The sequence below is a fragment of the Salvelinus fontinalis genome, chromosome 29 (genome assembly GCF_029448725.1).
Source record: "Salvelinus fontinalis isolate EN_2023a chromosome 29, ASM2944872v1, whole genome shotgun sequence".
In the NCBI taxonomy this organism is placed as follows: domain Eukaryota; kingdom Metazoa; phylum Chordata; class Actinopteri; order Salmoniformes; family Salmonidae; genus Salvelinus; species Salvelinus fontinalis.
In genome coordinates this window covers 35,354,746-35,373,789 of record NC_074693.1, presented here as the reverse complement: position 1 = coordinate 35,373,789, position 19,044 = coordinate 35,354,746, and the positions used below count along the sequence as shown (strand labels likewise).

The 19,044-nt window shown below is 44.0% G+C and overlaps 1 long non-coding RNA gene across 2 annotated transcripts; it reads right to left on the bottom strand.

The window, feature by feature from the left end:
- Nucleotides 1-14,446: 14,446 nt before the first annotated feature.
- On the bottom strand, nucleotides 14,447-18,826 carry LOC129827923 (uncharacterized). 2 transcript variants are annotated; one of them, XR_008755228.1, is made up of 6 exons: nucleotides 18,680-18,826; nucleotides 18,033-18,224; nucleotides 16,437-16,636; nucleotides 16,165-16,280; nucleotides 15,852-15,954; nucleotides 14,447-15,218 (listed from the first exon to the last, which is right to left on the bottom strand). It is a non-coding gene; the product is annotated as an uncharacterized LOC129827923 (long non-coding RNA). The 2 variants fall into 2 exon arrangements; XR_008755227.1 differs by having other exon boundaries at nucleotides 16,437-16,550.
- Nucleotides 18,827-19,044: the final 218 nt, after the last annotated feature.

The window sequence follows — 19,044 nt, the reverse complement described above, 5'->3', positions numbered from 1 at the left end:
GAAATAGAGCACATAGAACATATACAGTGGGGAGAACAAGAATTTGATACACTGCCGATTTTCTTACTTACAAAGCATGTAGAGGTCTGTCATTTTTATTATTAAAATCACATTGTATGATTTTTAAGTAATTCATTTGCATTTTATTGCATGACATATGTATTTGATCACCTACCAACCAGTAAGAATTCCGGCTCTCACAGACCTGTTAGTTTTTCTTTAAGAAGCCCTCCTGTTCTCCACTCATTACCTGTATTAACTGCAACTGTTTGAACTCGTTACCTGTATAAAAGACACCTGTCCACACACTCAATCAAAGAGACTCCCACCTTTCCACAATGGCCAAGACCAGAGAGCTGTGTAAGGACATCAGGGATAAAATTGTAAACCTGCACAAGGCTGGGATGGGCTACAGGACAATAGGCAAGCAGCTTGGTGAGAAGGCAACAACTGTTGCCGCAATTATTAGAAAATGGAAGAAGTTCAAGATGACGGTCAATCACCCTCGGTCTGGGGCTCCATGCAAGATCTCACCTCGTGGGGCATCAATGTTCATGAGGAAGGTGAGGGATCAGCCCAGAACTACACGGCAGGACCTGGTCAATGACCTGAAGAGAGCTAGGACCACAGTCTCAAAGAAAACCATTAGTAACACACTACGCCTTCATGGATTAAAATCCTGCAGCGCACGCAAGGTCCCCCTGCTCAAGCCAGCGCATGTCCAGGCCCATCTGAAGTTTGCCAATGACCATCTGGATGATCCAGAGGAGGAATGGGAGAAGGTCATGTGGTCTGATGAGACAAAAATAGAGCTTTTTGGTCTAAACTCCACTCGCCGTGTTTGGAGGAAGAAGAAGGATGAGTACAACCCCAAGAACACCATCCCAACCGTGAAGCATGGAGGTGGAAACATCATTCTTTGGGGATGCTTTTCTGCAAAGGGGACAGGGCGACTGCTGAGGGGAGGATGGATGGGGCCATGTATCGCGAGATCTTGGCCAACAACCTCCTTCCCTCAGTAAGAGCATTGAAGATGGGTCGTGGCTGGGTCTTCCAGCATGACAACGACCCGAAACACACAGCCAGGGCAACTAAAGAGTGGCTCTGTAAGAAGCATCTCAAGGTCCTGGAGTGGCCTAGCCAGTCTCCAGACCTGAACCCAATAGAAAATCTTTGGAGGGAGCTGAGTCCGTATTGCCGAGCGACAGCCACGAAACCTGAAGGATCTGGAGAAGGCCTGTATGGAGGAGTCGGCCAAAATCCCTGCTGCAGTGTGTGCAAACCTGGTCAAGAACTACAGGAAACGTAGGATCTCTGTAATTGCAAACAAAGGCTTCTGTACCAAATATTACGTTCTGCTTTTCTGATGTATCAAATTAATTACTTAAAAATCATACAATGTGATTTTATGGATTTTTGTTTTAGATTCCGTCTCTCACAGTTGAAGTGTACCTATGATAAAAATTACAGTAGGAAAACCTGCAAAATCGGCAGTGTATCAAATACTTGTTCTCCCCACTGTATACCGCTTCTTAGACTGGCTTTCAATGAGAATTACATATCTATAACTCATATTTCGATATGCATTTGATTGGTTCGCACAAAAACATACATATTGCCACTTTAACACCATAAAGGCTTCAGTTAACAACCACAGATTCACATACAATAGCTATGCAGCAGAGACGTCGTTAACGTAATCTTTTTCATTTTTAGTCATTTAGCTTTAGCAGACACTTATCCAGAGGGACTTAAGGGGTCTACACAGTCTACGCAAACTGAGCAGACGGAGGTCCGTTTGCATCGCTCTCTACATTTGTGGCGCTGAATTTTTAGAACAAGACACAAACGTAAGTAAGCATTTCGCTGTTAGTCTACACCTGTTGTTTACAAAGCATTTTTCTTTTTTTAAATTTAACTAGGCAAGTCAGTTAAGAACAAATTCTTATTTACAATGACGGCCTACCCCGGCCAAACTCTAACCCGGACGACGCTGGGCCAATTGTGCGCCGCCCTATGTGACTCCCAATCACAGCCGGTTGTTATACAGCCTGGAATCGAACCAGGGTCTGTAGTGACATCTCTAGCACTGAGATGCAGTGCCTTAGACCGCTGCGCCACTCGGGAGGTCTGTGACAAATACAATGTGATTTGAAACAGACCTCTGTTTTTTCCATTACAGGAGCAATTATAGTAGGGTTAACTGCACATCGGCAGATTTTTCACCTAGTCGGTTCGGGGATTCGAACCAGTGACCTTTTGGTTACTGACCCAAAACTCTTACGCGCTAGGCTACCTGCAACCCTAATCACCTCCAATCTGTTACACCAGGGTCATTCCACCTGAAAAAGCACAAGAAAGAGGTGTTCGACATCCACTATCTCAGATTGTTCTGAAATTATTTTTGTAGTTAGTAACAGATACGATTAGCATTGCAGAAACATTATTTTGTTAAAATATAATTATGTCTCTGAGATATTTAACTAATTGATTGCACTCAAATTTGTAATTTTTATTTGTAGGATTCAGATAATATTGAATAACTAACCCAACATCCAATTTGGACCAAACTTACCAATTGACAAAATCCACCCAAAGACCCCCCATGCCAATCCCACCCCAACAACCAGTATACAGTATAAGTTATCTTGGTTTGACAAGTAGTATGAAGCTGTGGCTTGGGAGTATTGCTGCTCCATACTATGTAATGTATACCCCTGTGAATCTGGTGGTGTTTTTTCCCCTGTTAAGAGAAATAAGTAAACTGATTTGCTTTTATGGAGGACTAGCTTAAATTGTGAGGATGACCACACAATTTATTTTCATCAAGAGCCAAATCTATTGGTTTTCTACCCAAAGTTGCAAAGAAAATGCTGTGATCTGAACACGGTGAAAAAAAACCTAACCAGATTCACAGGGAATACATTACATAGTATGGAGAAGTAATACACCAATCCACAGCTTCATTCTACGAAAACAACAAACAAAAATTGCTACTGTATGATGGTTATTGGGGTCGGATTGGCATGGGGTGTGGGAGATCCGTGGATGGCTTTGGACAATTTCTTTCGATTCCAAATGTCTTACTCATTGGTAGGAAAACGTTTGGTCCAAATTGGATGTTGGGTACTATATTTATTGAAATGATCTGCATCCTGTAAATTAAAATGGCCAATTTGGGTGCAATAAATGACCTTCATTTCTCAGAGATAACATTTTATTGCAGGAAGTACGCCATCAGGAGGAGGCTGCAAGGTGGGCCAAGGCAGTCTCTCTTGCCAAACAGGGACAGTGGACTCGATGGGACAGTGTGGAGAAGAGGAAGATCAGCTGGAAGGATCTGTGGGCCATGGAAGCGAGGCGGTTGAGCTTTTCCATCAGAGCAACATATGACGTCCTTCCAACACCAGTTAATCTTCACCAATGGTATGGTGAAGATCCGGACTGTGCCCTCTGTTCCATGCCAGCCAACCTCAGGCACTTTCTCACAGGGTGTAAAACAAGCCTCACCCAAGGACGCTACACTTGGCGTCACAACCAAGTCCTTAAAAACCTTGCGTCCGCCCTGGAGGACAAGCGAGCTGCCACCAACTCCCTACCACCCCCAGCAGCATCACACCCCTTACGGACGACCTTTGTCCGCGAAGGGGCTAAACCACCGAAGAGCGGCTCTACACCATTAGAGCGAGACCAGCTGCGCTTGGCCCGCGACTGGAAAATGCTAGCTGACATTGGCCGGCAACTTGTGTTTCCTCCGGAGATCGCAACCACCACCCTAAGACCTGACATGGTGCTCTGGTCCCATTCGCTCAAGAAGGTCTTCATCATTGAGCTCACAGTACCCTGGGAGGACTCAGTAGATGAGGCTTATGAGCGGAAACATCTGCGCTATGCCGATCTAGCTGCCGAAGCACGGCATCATGGCTGGAACACAGAAGTCCGACCAGTGGAGGTGGGCTGCAGAGGTTTTGTGGCAGCATCTACAACCAGACTGCTTAGAGACCTGGGAATTAAGGGCCAGAGCCAGCGTTCGGCAATCAAAGCTGTATCAGAGGCGGCAGAAGGCAGCAGTCAATGGCTCTGGATGAAGAGGAAAGACCCCAGCTGGGCCCCGAAGTGAGAGGGCCAGGAGGTATGCGGTCAACAATGCTTGACTCAGGGAGGAAGACGCCCCTGCCATGCATAGTCCCATGGGATGTTGGCTATCAACAACAACGCAACTCCTATGACTAATTGGGAATGGGACGCAAGCGTAGGATTGATCACCCTGTCGCTGGCCGCCTTTGGGGAGGGTGTATAGTGTGAAAGGCCGAAACACCCTAGGAACCAAAGGTACACTAATGACGATGCGCTCCCCAAATTTCACCAGTCTCACTGTTCATGAACTCTTGGAAGTGCTTGCACAAAGGATAGTAACATCTCATCCTGTGTTCTTGGAATCTTTATGTATACAAAATAATGTTCCCGGGAATGCCAATCGTACCTGTTTCTAACTACAGAAACAACTTCAGAACAATCTGAGATGATGGGTGTCATGGCTTGCTGAAATGTCATGGAACGACTCGCTAGTCTTCTCGTGGAAAGGGCATGGATCGTCTTGTTCTGACAGATTTCCTAGCGTCGACCCTCCCCAGCAGCATGCCCAATTTCTCTGTCTGTGTATAGAAGCAGAAGGTTTGAAGTCATCATGGTTGGACCTTGGAATAATATATGTTGTTCTACCCCAGAGTCCGGAGCCAACTACATCCCTCTGTTCAACATCCAGTGGACTCTTCCCCCTTTTTACTGCCAGAAAGTCTCCGCAATGTCTGTTTCTCAGGGGGTGGCAAACGTCAACCGCTTCCCCTTGACTCCAATCCATAAAGGTTCATTGATAATGAAAATACCTAAAAAGAAAATACCCTTTTATAAATAAAATTGTAAGCCTAAACAGGGAGGATTTAAAAATCAGGGTATTCCACAAAGAAAATACACAGGCCTTTAGATGAATGGATATTCTTTATACAAAGTTCAATAATGGTTGTTTCTCTTTGGGAAGCTTGTGGGCTTTGTCGAGTTGGGCCTTAGCTCTGTGACAGAACCATATAGGATTTACAGTAGCAAGGTAGTCCCTTTTTAGTGTCCATTTATTTAATGTGTTTTCAGTGTCTTGACACATTTTTATATCGTAGATCAGTGTTTCTGAAACATCACCCCCATCCCTCCACAAACTGGCACCAGTTGCCTATCCATCAGTTACCTCGCTGACACCAATTAAATTATTTCTCAAATGCTATTTTAAGGAATCTAGGCCCTCAAAGTAGGTACACATTAGCTAGCCAACTCCCTGACACAAAACACTGTTTAGAAGCAAGTGGGGAGGGGTTTATGTTTTTTTATGTTCTTCAGCTATCGACAACCTGATAAGTGTCAACAATTAGGTGTCAACACGTCAAAGACAAAAACGGACGGAAGAGATGACGGAAAAGATCCAGCCAGAGTAAAGATGGTAGCTTAAAGAAAGTAACATCTGCATCTGCCTTGACTCATGATTTTTTTTTCTTACTTATCTTTCTTCTTTTGTACCTCTCTTGCCATTTGTTCAGAGCATCTTTTCCATCCCAGACAGCTGGGCTGGGTTACAGACTGCTTGACCACAGGCCCGACAGACAGACCGAGAGATGCAGATGGTTCAATTCTCATGTCACCCGTCTGCGTGGCAGAGACACCGGGGAAACAGGAAAATAATTCATGCCTACCGCTCCCACTTCTCTGCCCCTGTAATGCCATGGATATCTTTCACATTGCTACTACGGTCACTGTGCCACGCACCATATTTTGCGCCCCTAATTTGCTTTATTCAAAACATACTTCTTGAAAACCGTGTGAAGGCATGGGAGTGAGGTTTTCTTAATCCCGTTTTTTGGAGACCAAAAAAAGCAATGGGCTCCCTTGCCTTCCCTTGAAGGCCTTTCTGGGAGAGGATGGGCTGTGTCGTGTTAGAATGCAGGGACACAGGGAGGCTCAAGTTTTCCGATTGTTTTGCAAATGTTTTAGAGTTTGTTGTCATACCTAATTTTGGGCGAAAGGGGAGGGAGGCTGCATTCCTGTGGTGGAGGAGACGGTCATCGGAATAGTCAAGGCCCACTCTTCTGCTGGGGAGTAGACTACTGTGTGTGTTGAGCAGAACAGCAGAGCAGACAGACAAGGTATCCATAGAGAGAAAACCGTGCTGACAGGGGTAGACAGGTGGGATACATTGTAATAACATCGGAGATGGGGGTTTGAGGTGTGCGTGTGTTCATTTGTGTGTGCGCACGTGTGGGAGCGTGCACACTTCCATGTTTGTGTGTCCGCGTGTCCGCGTGTGCATGTGGGCGTGCACACTTCCCTGTTTGTGTGTTCTGGCATACCCTTCTTTCATCTGAGCTCCCTGCTGCTGAAGAATCTCACTCAAAGTACTGAGTTCATTTTCTCTTCAACGTCATTAAGAGGTTATCAGGCAGCTGTGCACAGGGAAGAGAAGGTTCTCTATTCTGTCAAAGCATATTTATGTATCGGAAATAACTCGTATGTTTTACTTCAGTAAACTGAAGTGAAAAGTGTTTTTAAGTGCCTTTATCTATAGGTTTGAATCTGCTTTACAAAATATGTCAAGATGTCCAAATAGAATTTGCGCCTGTTGGATTTTTATGAGGGAGAAAGGGGAAAAAAGAGGGGGGTTATCTTGAATTCAACTGATATTCTGATTCAGTGGATGGTGTGGAGTGGAGCTCTATAATTGAAGACACATTTGAGAGATGTCTCAACAGCTGCCAAAGAGCTCCACAGACAGCAACACCGGTGCAAGAGGGACCTCTACTGGCTTGAGTGTTTTATTCATTTTTTTGTACAGCCCCTCGTGTTGTTTTTGTGCAGATTGAACCTGATAGCTAGATTGAGTTTATGCCGGATACATGCCAATCAAATGAACCCCTTTAGAGATTTACGACCTGGCTGACCATATTCTCATTATGACAACTATTGTCATGGCTCTCTTCTACATTTAGTAACACATAAGTGAGTGCTTATGCCCTATGGCAGACAGAGGCTTAAAAAGTCCCATGTATTTACATATTTGTACTATGTACTTGAGCTTGTGTCCTTAAAAGTGAGTACATCTCAGCAATCTTTTGCCATTTTTATCATAAAGGTGAGTTCCAGACCTTTCTAGAACTATGCAGCATTAGAGACTGTATGTTATTCATAATGAGGGATACCTGGAGAATATTGGACCTCTCTGAAATAATAGTAAAATATACATTTTTACCCGACCCTCCCTGAATGCTTTAAAAAAAAAGTGTCCCTCCCCTATACACCAAATAATGATTAAAACATAAAGTGGATAGCAGAGAACATGTTTACTGTTTATTACCCTCACTCCTAGGACAGACCAGAGCCTTAGATATGCAGTTTTAGAAACTGTTCTTCATTTTGTAAGCGTTATATGGCAAAGTAGCCAGAAGGATGTGGATTCGCAGTCCACCATGGACAAGGGTCAAAAATATCTCCATTATAATAAAAGCACTGCATGAATCGATCATCTTATTTGCGGTCCGGGGAAAAAATGTCCTTTTATAAACACATTTCATGCAATTCTACCTCATTTACATGACTGGAGAGAAGAGGAATCTTTTTTAATACCGCAACAGAGCATGACAACAAATGAGCACATGTCGCAGTACCAGTGGCGTCTGATTTCTATACAGGTCATTGTCAAAAAAGAGGACAGTCTAAGTTTGGACAAGTGCTAAAGTTGTCTATCAAGTGTAACAATTGAGCGGAACAGAACCAGTTACAACTGAAGTATCTGATCATCAATGAATTCGAAAAAAAAAAAACATTTGTTTTTAACACAGCAGCCGCATATAATTAGGTAGGTCTATATGCACTTAACATTTTTTTTTCATTTGGGAAACTAGCATTTTCTAACTTATTCTATTTTATTCGATGATATTGTTGTTACAAAACATGTTGACTGTGATTAGGGCATGGGAATATACAGTAAGAGCATCTGCTAGACTAAATGAACAAACTAGGCATGCATAGCTCACTGCATGATCCTCAAACCAAAGACTTGCCAAACTCATGTTTCTAAAAGTGAATTCAAATGCACTGTAGAATGACTTTATAGCCTAACAAGGCATTTTTCTTGAATTATTATTTAATTGCAAGTAAAAAACATGTTTTACATAAAAACGTTATACAGCCTAAATGTGAAATGTACAGGCATGTTGTTGAAGTGCTGTTGTTGATGTGTTTTTGAAATGCTGGGCGCTCCTGCCAGCCTGAAATGTGTCACAAATGCTTCACAATTGGTTTCTTAAATGGCAGGCTATAGCCTTGAAAGAATAATAATAATAATAATAATAATATAGCCTAAATAATTCATTTTCGTTCCTTCTTAGTTGCTCCTGACTGATTTAGAGGTAGCATGTAGTTTAATAGCCTGTTTAAAAGTTGATGGTCAATTGAAAGTGACTGAATCACACATTACTTCCCAAGCAAAGTCATTTTTTTGAATAGGTTGAACTGCAATCTCTAAATGTCATAAAGACAAACTCCATATGCACCGGAGGCACGTCTTTCCCCGGTATTTTACAGCTTGTTTTTAGCATAAAGCATTGATGACTAAAGCATTGTTAACTTGTTATAGATCGCTTTATATAATCAGGTCCATACATTTTTTTCACTGACACTGAAATATTTAAGGAGTCCATGGTGTCTCAAGGAATTGGCTGACAAAATCTATGGATAGTAAACTATAATTTAATCTGTCAAACAGGTAGACCTACCTTTTCTTTCTTGAATAGGAAAAAATAGGTTCCAACACAAAGCCCTCTTGTTTTAAGTAGCCTAAAGTCAAATAAAAATGAAGAGTGTTTAAATTAATTAGGCCTTCTCGATTTATCCTGCTTTCAAGCACCCATGCTCTGTCCATCTTCGCAGCTGCCGCCTCAAAGTTATGTATATTAATTGAATATGGCTTATTGTGAGGTCAATAACTTGGATAAATAGCTTCATCATCGTCAACTATAGCAGTAGCAAGCTTACCTCCGGTCCTCCTCCTCATCTTTGCGCTCTCTCTCAAACTGATCAGGACATCAGTAGGCCTAGTCCGCGCACACAGATATTGAATTCTTTGGACAAATAAACAAATATTTTCAGAAGAAGCCTTTGACACCCCTGCTGAAGTGTCACCGTACACAGCACAGCCATTGGTTAGGCAGCACAAAAGGGTTTACATCAGCAAGAGCAGGGCAGGCCGGGGCTCATGATTGGGCTTGCCTATCCATTGCAGTGAGTAATGCAGTGTAGCCTAGTTTTATATCCATCCCAGCAGCACAAAAACTCAGGAATTACATTTTCTTAGAAATATAATTTTGCCATGTGCGTCTCCGAGCATGCCCTTATAAGGTTAGGTCTATAGTATAGGCCAGGGCTACTCAACTCGTACCCTATGAGGTTCGGAGCCTGCTGGTTTTCTGTTCTTCCATGATTATTAATTGCACCCACCTAGTGTCCCAGGTCTAAAATCAGTCCCTGATTAGAGGGAAGCAATGAAAAAACGAGGTCCAGTGTTGATTTTGAGGGAATATGCTATGGGTCATTTGATTGAGACCACACTAGGCGCACCTCATGTTGCGCGCCTATCAGAGAATCAGGGATGAGCGGCAGCATTGGGCACACAGAGATATAATAAGCAACTCATTCTCAAACACTGAGCAATATGACATTTAAATCGATTACAAATTGCATGACCCACCCCTGGACTCAATTTTTTTTTCAACTCACTGAAATTAAAAAACCATAACCCTCCCCCATTTTGCTCTGGGTAACAAGTGTGTAAATTTCAACCGCTCCCTTACTAGTTATTGTTTATGGCCATCACATGGAAAATAATTAAGTCTATTTAGCGGGAAATCTACATTTTGCCATAACGTTCAAGAGGTTTTAAGTAAATTAACATGCCAACATTTGCAATGTTGTATACTACAGCACACCTTATGTCAACACTACATTTGTTGTGTGTAACAAAACAGTGTTAAAAAAAGGTTCTGCAATGCTCATGAAGCGTTGATACCCAGTATTCTGATACCCAGTATCCTGATACCCAGTATCCTCCTGCTTTTATCAACGCTATACAAGTTGGTGGACTATCATCGTGATTTAAGGGGCCCTGAGAAGAGCTTTGCAGCTGGCCCATCTAGCGGAAATCGCTCAATTCTGCCTCTTGGGCAAGATTCATGAGAATAAAACGTCAACTGGCCTGAGAAGAGGCCTTACTACGCACCATGATAGATTTCCCCAAAGAGTGGAGGGGGCGGTAAGGGCAGGAGCTCGTTTTTAATGGGCAAGAGGAGGGAGAGGGAGGGAAAAAAGGGAAAGGACAAGAACGATAACACATCCCTCCCTTTAGTGATGGCTGACAGAACCTCCAGATTTTTTTCCCAGGATACTTAGCAGGCTCTTCCCTCATTCCTTCTTTTATTGTTGAAAGAAAATCCAGTTGGGTATCAGGAGTGGGAGGCTCGGGAAGATGAAAAGAAAAGAAACACCGCTGAGCAGAAATGATGCTTCAGAACCTGCCTGGCACTAAGGTATTTAGACCCTGTGAGAAAATAGATTACAGATGGCTCCTAAAGTTGCAGGGCAAAATATCTCCAGTCTGGTGCACCTTGTATCCCTTATGGGTGCCAGCCAGATGGAATGATACCTTGCTGTTTTCACATTCAAACGCAAATTCAACTCATAGCAAGTAATTGTAGTAGACAGGGTTCCAAAAGTGACTCAGAGGTATATGTTACTCAACACCTGGAATGACATATGGAGGGATGGGTACAACTCTATTGCACACAATTCCATAGTAAATCCAAAAGGATTATAACAAGCCAAAATGATAGGACTAGAAATTCAAAAGTAAGGGAATATATCATACATTCCTGAGGGTCATATACATTCATGGTGACCTACAATTAAGCAAAGGTTCTAACTTTAAACCTCTGAGATTTGTGTTAGGATCTCAAAGTCATAAAAAAACATCACATTCTCTTGTGATTTACCGACCATTTGCAAGAATATTGGCGATTTTTACAACTTAATTAACAATGAAACATATAAGACGTAAAATCAAGCACTCCTTCTTGCCAGGGTAAATAGCCAATTTTGCTAAAACTAGGCCTACGGTCCTCTGCATAACACGTAAAAAGCCCATCTGTCTTCTAGACACACTAAGAGTTGGAGGTGCGCTGACATACGTCTTATACAGCAGTAAACTGAGTCGTTTCTCCCCACCAGCTGAAGGTTGTAATGACCCAGCCTACGTCACTTCACCCTGTGGCCTGGCTGGCCCGTGGCAGGCGTTCCGTCACCACCCCCCTCCCCCTCCTAGTCACCCTCCGGTTACCCCCCGGTCACCCCCCGGTCACCCCGCCAGCTGTAAAATAAGCTGCTGCCGCTCACCAACAGTGGGGGTCAACGGTGTGTCAACAATTCTCCGTCAAGCCATGAGTCCCCACCAACCCCTTCTCTGTTTGCACCCCGAGCTCTGAAGGAGCCCCTATCCTCTTTGTTTGGAAAGCGCTACCCTCTTTGTTTGGAGAGCGCTCATTGAAGCTGGACAAAAGGGAGCTGCTGAGGTTGAGGGGCTGTGGGTGCTTACTAGCACACTGGATATCAACGCCACTACTATCCTCACTTGACAGAGCCACTCACTTGTTTTTACGGAGCAACTGTTCTGCGGGTGATGTCATTGTGAGTTTAAGAGTTTAAGACTAAGAATAACATCTTGCTTTCGGTAGTGTTGGTGCCACAGGGATGTTCAGGGATGTTCAGGGATGTTCGTGTGGAAGCATAGCGCCGTGTGGCTGGGCAGCCCCTCTTCAAATCCCGACACCTAACCCCTTGTGTGTGTTTACTCACTCCAGGGTTAAACATTTACATATCCCTCTAAACACGTCAAACAACCACATCATTCCACTCTGTTTCGCATTAACATACAGACGGCGAGTTTGTCTTTTCCTCCGAGAGAGACAGAAAAAGCCCCCCAAACATCCACAATAATGAATCTGGCCTAACCGAAAAGTGAGACCTTTCAGTAAACAACTTTCACCTCGTTTAGGGTGAAACCTCATCTGTGAGAACCGTGAGGAACCAGACAGGTCTCAATGTTCTGGCGATATTTTCTCTTTAATGAGCAAGAAACATCTGCCAGAAGCCATATGTCTGTCGCTTGTTAGAACCAAAGGTCAGGAACGAGTTGAGAAGTGAAGTGTTTTCTGAGGAGACACGTAGAGGCATTCCTTAACATGAACCCTGTGTCCCCCATAAAGTGGCCTATTTACAAACAATCGAACAACTCCCAGCCACTTCTATTTATTAGCGCCAAGTGTGGACTTCATACTTAGACAAGCAGCCGAATAGACAAACGCATATTTCACACACAGCAAAATACAAGTCACTGGGTCTCACTTTTTTAAAATTGGATTTATCATGGTGTAAATGTACATGTGTTTTCCCTGGCTGCGACTAAGGTTAAACATAAAAATGCTATTCTTGTAATACGTATAATGGTGCCATTAATAAACCCTATAAAGAGTGCTCTTAGAGGTTGGGTTCTGCATGGTCGGGTTTATAACGTTTTATCGTGTGCAAATTCAACGAGTTTCCAGCTGCCACACATAGTTAATCCTTGGCTACACCTTTGCCTTCCAGAACACCTTAAGGTCATGTGACTTTACACCTGGGCGGTGACACGGCAGCTTTTGGAATCCTCTTGTGGGTGACATAGAAATGAACTAGACCATGTCTTCGAAAACAAACCCCTGGCGAATTGTGAATGAGAGGAGTGAACGTGCATCGGCACGTGTCGTTTTCTGCTCATCAGCTAGAGTCATCATCAGGATTGGCAGAGGGACAAGACAATCGCAGGTCTTTTTATACGTTTTTCCTTGTTGATTACTATGTTCCACCAGTGTGTCTGGATATAGACAATGACCGGAACGTGTGGCCAAATAGGAAAGCACTGTGCAAAAGACAATAGACTGTGACACAGCTGCATATCACTCTCCAGTACAGTCATGGTCATGGAGTGCTTTCAAGACAGGTAGCCCAGCGGTTAAGAGTGTTTGGACAGTAACCAGAAGGTTGTTGGTTCGAATCCCAGAGACGACTAGGAGGAAAATCAGTCAATGTGCCCCTGAACTTAACTTAACCCCAATTGCTCCTGTAGGTTGCTCTGGATAAGAGCATCTACTAAATTATGTAAATGTCAAATGTAAGACAGGTAAACAAACAATTACAAAAACAATAGAACCGTGAGGGTATATGGTTCTTCGCAACAGTTGGGTAACAAACAGACAAAACTGAGGAGTGCCTACGCTGGGTTGAAGAGAGAAAAAAATATTTCATGGTTTTCTAACCTCGGGGAGGTTTTTTGGCATCCGTCTACAGTGTGCCCCCTCTGAGAACGCAAAATAAACTATAGGTGAGCCCAGCCAAAGGCAATGAACATAAACCACACACACACACACACACCTACACAATTTACAGTGAGAAGAAAAAGCATTCTGGAAAATTCTACATCTGCTTTCTCTGCAAACTTTCATATAAGTAACGGTATGATATTTTTTATCTCCCTCAAATTTAAGAGTCACAACATGAGTCCGGTCTCCCGTGTGTGAATCAACCGTATAAATCATGTAAAATAGTAATAGATTTTAGCATGGTCGCTTGTCTCGCTTCCTATATCTCCAGCGGCTCGGCTAACTTCCTTTTCTCTCAGGCTCACTAGAGACTACACTAGAGGCGAAAGAAACGTACACCTATTTAGGCGAGGTGCTGACTAGCGGAGTAGAACACTTGAAAAACTGAGGGAGACCCGCACACTCTAGGAGCTCAGATGCAATCATTTAATAACCTAATAACCAACGTTTCGACGGACAAGCTGTCTTCATCAGGGTATAATGACAAACACTGTGGGGTGACTAGTTTATATGGTGTCAAAGGACACACACAGGTGTCTGTAATCATGGCCGGGTGTGGCCTGATATCATTGGTTAATTCTCAGATATAAAAATAACATACCAAAAACATGAATGGATAGCATATGATCATAGATACAATTTGGCTACATAGGCCTACAAACATAGCAAAATCACAATAATCACAAGAATGGCTATAGAGCAAAGTCTGCATTGAGACCGATAGGAGCAAGGGTCTTTAAATTAAAGATCTAGGCAACCTCTCATTTTAACAATAAATTGTCGAGGTCACCCCCTCTCCAAGGGAGGGTGACATGTTCGATACCGATGTAACGTAGGGACGAAATAGAGTGGTTTGCTTCCAAAAAGTGGGCCGCAACTGGATAAGTCAAGTTTAGGGCTAGTCAGAAGGGAACAAAGCAAGGAGACCACTAGCAAACACCTACTCCAATCAATCAATCAATCAAGTTTATTTTATATAGCCCTTCGTACATCAGCTAATATCTCGAAGTGCTGTACAGAAACCCAGCCTAAAACCCCAAACAGCTAGTAATGCAGGTGTAGAAGCACGGTGGCTAGGAAAAACTCCCTAGAAAGGCCAAAACCCAGGAAGAAACCTAGAGAGGAACCAGGCTATGAGGGGTGGCCAGTCCTCTTCTGGCTGTGCCGGGTGGAGATTATAACAGAACTATGCCAAGATGTTCAAAAATGTTCATAAGTGACAAGCATGGTCAAATAATAATCAGGAATAATTTTCAGTTGGCTTTTCATAGCCGATCATTAAGAGTTGAAAAACAACAGGTCTGGGACAGGTGGCGGTTCCATAACCGCAGGCAGAATAGTTGAAACTGGAATAGCAGCAAGGCCAGGCGGACTGGGGACAGCAAGGAGTCACCACGGCCGGTAGTCCCGACGTATGGTCCTAGGGCTCAGGTCCTCCGAGAGAAAGAAAGAGAGAAGGAGAAAATTAGAGAGAGCCAAGATTTTCAAAATGTTCATAAATGTCAAGCATGGTCAAATAATAATCAGGAATAAATCTCAGTTGGCTTTTCATAGCCGATCATTAAGAGTTGAAAACAGCAGGTCTGGGACAGGTAGGGGTTCCGTAACCGCAGGCAGAACAGTTGAAACTGGAATAGCAGCAAGGCCAGGCGGACTGGGGACAGCAAGGAGTCATCATGCCCGGTAGTCCTGACGTATGGTCCTAGGGCTCAGGTTCTCAGAGAGAGAGAAAGACAGAACGAGAGAATTAGAGAGAGCATACTTAAATTCACACAGGAAACTGGATAAGACAGGAGAAGTACTCCAGGCATAACCAACTGACCCTAGCCCCCCGACACAAACTACTGCAGCATAAATACTGGAGGCTGAGACAGGAGCGATCAGGAGACACTGTGGCCCCATCCGAAGAAACCCCCGGACAGGACCAAACAGGAAGGATATAACCCCACCCACTTTGCCAAAGCACTCCAGTCATTAGTCATCACTTTCCATTGGTTTAGAAGAGCACCCCGTTGCCTGGGACACAGCCATACAGAGCACAGACTGCCTGACAAAACCAGAGAGATGCCCAAGAAAAATCAAAATTCACTTAACATAAGATTCCATAGATCCTAGGCAGTCATATTACTCATGTCATGTCCATTTAGACCAGTGCTGCACAACTCCTGTCTGTAGTCAGGGTATATTAGTAGTACCTTCTCATTCATTCTAAACCTTGCAAGCGAACTAGCAGTCAAAGTCATCTGTTAGCAACACACAGCAAGACGCAACTCTCTACAGCCCCTGAAGACTAGAAATGTGCAACCCGTGGCCCATGGTTTGGACAAAGGCGGTGTAGGCTATGCTTACTTGGTGGGGTGTGAACTGGCTGAGGAAGTCCTCACACAGCCCTCTCCATTTGTCGACCTGGGTTTGCAGGTCAGCCATCTCATCTGATTCCCATTAGGGAATTCTGCAGATTTGGAAAGGGAAGGAAACAAGTTCACATGGACATGTGTGACTGAGAACATCCTGTGTCTATAACCGCTGTTCCCAATTACATTAGCTATGTCTAAGATAACTGTTCTGGGCTCTGTTTTGCTGTGTCACACATAACTGAACTGACTGTCAATGATAAGTTGTTAAAAAAGGCCCAAGCTCATTGAGGACAAATTGCTGTTACCTGTCACAGTGCTGGCTGTCCATGTCCAAAAGGGGACAGCACTGTATCTGGGTGGGGCTCACTGAGTCCTGTGAGCTCCACCTCAACTCTTCTAACTCCTTCTCCAACCGGTTCACCTGATGAAACAGAGCCGTCTTCTCCTTTAACAGGCAGTCTTGGAGTCTGGAGGTTTTATTCAGATATCAAATCTGGGGTCATGTACTTACTGTGTCCGTCCGTCCGTCTGTGCTACATAACCAATGACAACAGAGTGATGGGTAGGGCATAGCTACCTCTTGACGCAGCACATCCAGTAGAGCTGCTGTTCACACGGCCACTCAAACTGCTCAGCCGCCTCCTGGAGCTTCCTCAGACTGCCCATCATTTTCCCGCTGCAGTTCCTGCACCTTTATTTAATTATTTATTTATTTTATTGTACCGTTATTTTACCAGGTAAGTTGACTGAGAACACGTTCTCATTTGCAGCAACGACCTGGGGAATAGTTACAGGGGAGAGGAGGGGGATGAATGAGCCAATTGTAAACTGGGGATTATTAGGTGACCATGATGGTTTGAGGGCCAGATTGGGATTTTAGCCAGGACACCGGGGTTAACACCCCTACTCTTACGATAAGTGCCATGGGATCTTTAATGACCTCAGAGAGTCAGGACACCCGTTTAACGTCCCATCCGAAAGACGGCACCCTACACAGGGCAGTGTCCCCAATCACTGCCCTGGGGCATTGGGATATTTTTTAGACCAGAGGAAAGAGTGCCTCCTACTGGCCCTCCAACACCACTTCCAGCAGCATCTGGTCTCCCATCCAGGGACTGACCAGGACCAACCCTGCTTAGCTTCAGAAGCAAGCCAGCAGTGGTATGCAGGGTGGTATGCTGCACCTTCCTCTGGTTGGCACTGCACAATTTTACATTTCCTCTAATGGGTGCTGCGCGACTCCTCCATCTCCTGGGAGCTGGCGGCACTGAGGCGCTTTCAGCTCCCATATCTTACTATCGGCCAAAAACACATTAAGAGTGTTAAAAGTGAACTTATTAACCTCTATGAGATTAGTGTCCCCTCCGCGGACGGTTGAGCTAGTGTAGGCTAATGTGATTAGCATGAGGTTCTAAGTGTTAAAAGTGAACTTATTCCGGTGCTACCTGCATTTATAGATGTTTCTAATATGTGGTGTTAAAAAAAATCCATTTTGCAGCATCCTTCCTGAATGCTGCATGAACAGCCAATATATCCAACCAACATGTTACCCCCCTGCTGACGTCATTTTCTTGTACTATCAATCATGAAAACATTCTTTTTAGAAAGACTATGATTCCCCAGTTTATCTTTCACAGGCAAACAATGAATTTCAGCTCAAGGAAGGGTTTTGAGCTGAGCTCATGTGAAACTGCCCTCCCTCCATCATCCCCATAGTGCCAGAGTACCGCTGGAATCACGATGTGATAACGTATTCTGACCGTCAGCCAACTTTCCAAACTGGGGATTCGAAGTCAGCGAATTACGGCACAGCATGCTTAAGGGCGTGTGTGTTTTCGCTGACTTAAAATCACAAATTCAAAACCCAATGTTTTTCTTTGACGTGTGACAACATGACTAGCTGGAGATATGTTCGACATGTTGTTGAAACAGTGGGGTACGGCTTCACTTTGTGTTTGCAGGAGATGGTAATCAAAAGTTAGGAGTTTCACACATTTTTATGTGTCTTTGCTTAGACTGGGTTTACTACATTATGTCCATTTGTACAGCTGGCTTAATACTGCTGCCATTTAAAAAAAGTATGTCTTATGTATTAAACATTCAGGGGGGTTGGGTACACACACACAGCCATTTTACTTGCCATTTCCAACAGTGCAGAGCAGTGTAGGCCTACCTGTACAGCTACGCAAGGCCCCTTCGTAAGTGCAGCCCTCTGCAGGGCCTCAGTGTGCAGCTCCTCCACCAGGCCTTCCAGCTGCACCTCCAAGCTCTGCCAGCGCCATAGCTCCGAGTGGACCTGTTCCAGCTGTAGGCCCAGATGTGCAGCGTCTCTGGAGCTCTCCTACACCACAAGATGCACCCGTTGCTGCAAGAACACAACCAGGTCCTTGGTGAGGGCCACATAAACCACGCAGACAGAAACACAAGAACACAAAAGATATGTATTCAACACATGCTATGGTAAAGACTCTTGCAGAAATGGGAGGAATGCTCATGACATTTCCCTTTATTGCACCATTAGTATTCACGTCATCCACTAGACAGATTCTGGAGATGTTACCAGAGTATTTTCCATAAACACCTATAGATAAAGGTGGCTAGCGAGCCCATACTTGATAGTTGAAAATAATTCAGATTTGACAGGAATGTGTCAAGGCATTTTGTATAGCTTCGATTGCATCGGAATGTATAGTTTTTTTGCATTGAGATTCTACGTTTTGCCAATTGAATGTAGACCCTTAGAAAGGTATACAAAAGTAAATGATTCCTAATCCATGCAATTAAGATCACTTTATTCATCAATTGTACACAATGTCGAACCTGTTCATGATAAATCCTGTAGAGCAGTTGGTCATGTTTGAACATTAGCCATGTTAATCTGCTCCTGTTGGCAGAGCTGTGCGGATAGAGCCTCCGGGTCATTCTGCAGGCTCCTCTCTCTCACTGGCCACCAGGCATTCCCCCTCCAGTACTGCCGTACCAAAAGAAGACGACACTGTGAATGGAAATCTTGTCTCCCCCTTAACCACCATCCCTCCACATCAGAGGACAACTTTCTCTTATGTATTCAAATGATTCTCTCAGTCACTGTACAGTAGGTTTGGAATTTGAACACTGTAAAATGTGATTGGGCTTAACTAGAATATACAGGATCGGTACATCTGAACATCACAGCTGCGGGACAG